The sequence below is a fragment of the Marmota marmota genome, unplaced genomic scaffold (assembly GCF_001458135.2).
Source record: "Marmota marmota marmota unplaced genomic scaffold, marMar, whole genome shotgun sequence".
NCBI lineage: Eukaryota > Metazoa > Chordata > Mammalia > Rodentia > Sciuridae > Marmota > Marmota marmota.
Genome location: NW_026000153.1, coordinates 20,108,700 through 20,110,873, shown reverse-complemented (window position 1 = coordinate 20,110,873; position 2,174 = coordinate 20,108,700).

The following is a 2,174-nucleotide window of genomic DNA, read 5'->3' as shown; positions in this document are numbered from 1 at the left end:
GGCGATATCGAAGAACACGGTGGGGTTGACCATGGCTGACAGAGAACGACCACAGGCGACAGCAGCGTCTTGAAAGCGGCACGAGCCCGGACGCCCGCTTATTTTATAGCGGGATCAGGCCCCGCCCATAGCCCGGTCGCGCGCCTCAACTATGGCCAATCGTGACCGCAAACATGCCAGAGTGGCGGTGCTGTTGGCCTATGGGCGAAGACAAGCGCTGCAGGGCGGGGCAGGCGGCGCGCGTGCGCCCTGGAACGCGGAGGCAGTTCCCGCCCGCGGGCTCCGTCGCGGTGGCTGCGGCGCGGGCGGCGGCGTGGTCCGCAGGGAGGGTCCAGGCGTGGCCAGGGAAGGGCTGCGGAGCGTGTTGGCAGAAGGCCGGATCCCTGCTCCACAACAGGGCGAGGCTCCCATTGCCCAGAGGGAGCAACTGAGGCTAGTGCAGGCCTCAAGGTCGTGCTGCCCGTCAAGGTCGAGCGGGGTCCCACGCCTGACCCCGCGCCCCGCGGCGGAAATGTGAATGGCTTCTCTAGGCTGTGAGCCCTGCTTTGCGTCCTCGTCTTGCCCAGCGACCGCCACTCCCGGCATTGCCAGGCTATGGTGAGGGTGCCTTGGAGAATCACCGGTTTCTCAAACCCTCAGGAGGAGTAAAAGCTGTCCCCCATCTGAGATTATGAAATACTTTAAAAATGCCCTACTTTCCGAAAATATCTTGCACACTCTGCTTGAATTTTATCCAGGAGGCAGCCATTAAACAGGAGCCTGTCCAGACCCTTTACCTGAGAAGACACATTGTACACATTTTTGCTGTCTTTAAAATCTGTCTTCTGTCTGCCTACCCAACCCCCCACCTGGCCCTTCAGGGGCAGATTGTGCTCTGATTTCTGGGTGAAGCCACGATTTAAAAGTGAGTTGTTTTAGGTAAAGATATTAATGATAATTTTATTAAAATGCACTTATGAGACGTCTTTTTTTCAGACAATCTTGAAAAGAGTATATATTTCCAGATGCCACTTAGTTGCATTATTCAGAATATCATTCTTCAAACACATTGTCAAGCTTTTGTTGTTGTTGTTGTTTTTTCCTTTTTGGTACTGGGGATTGAACCCAGAAGCACTCCATCACTGAGTTACATCCCAGCCTTCATTATTTTTTAATTTTTAGACAGGATCTTGGTAAATTACCCAGGCTGGCCAGCTTCTGGAATTGCTGGGATTACATGCATGTACCACCATGCCTGGCTTATCTAAGCACATTCTCTAAATGAGTCCCTAAAACTGAGTTTCTTCATCTGCAAAAGCAGAATTAGACTGGGTTATCCCAGTGGCTAGGGAGGCTGAGGCAGGAGAATTACAAGTTTGAGGCTGGCCTCAGCAATTTGGTGAGGCCCTGCCTTAAAATAAAAAATTAAGAGAACTGGGGATGTAGCTCAATGGTAAAGTACCTTTGGGTTTAATCCTTACTACCCAAAAAAGTGTGTGTGTGTGTGTGTGTGTGTGTGTGTGTTTAAACAATAAGGTTGTGGTGAGGCACAGATGAGAAGTAATAAAATGGTGAAGTCTAGTGTCACCTCTTGCCATTGTTATTCATCATGACCTTCATGTGCTAGGAATTTATACTGTGTAGTTTTGTTATCCCCATTTTGCAGATGTGAAAAGTAAGACTGTGGCTCCTTGCTCAGAATAGTCAGTTTATGTGTGTTAGAAAAACCAGAACTGCATTTTTTGTTCACTTGTCATACAGTGCTTTGTGACCTTCAGCAAGCTATTTGTCCTCATTTGACACTGAAAAAAATCGCCCAAGGCCATGAGGCATGAATTCCCTCAACTTCTCTGTCCTCCATCCTGACACAAAAGTTAGGAACACCTCCAAAGAACTAAATGAATACCTGTGTAAATAGACAATCAAATCATCCTGCGATCCCCTCCCCCCCACCGCACCATGTTTGAAGTCCTGCTTTCTCATTACCATCAACATTGTCACAGCAAGGTCTTCTCATTTTATCACATGGGGCATAGGCGGTGTGTACTCAAAAATACAAATGCTCACGGATTTTCTTTGTTAATGGAGACAGCCAGTGTCATAAAGAATCTTTCACAGGCTGGGGATGTGGCTCAAGGGGTAGGGCACTCGCCTGGCATGCGTGCGGCCCGGGTTTGATCCTCAGCACCACATAC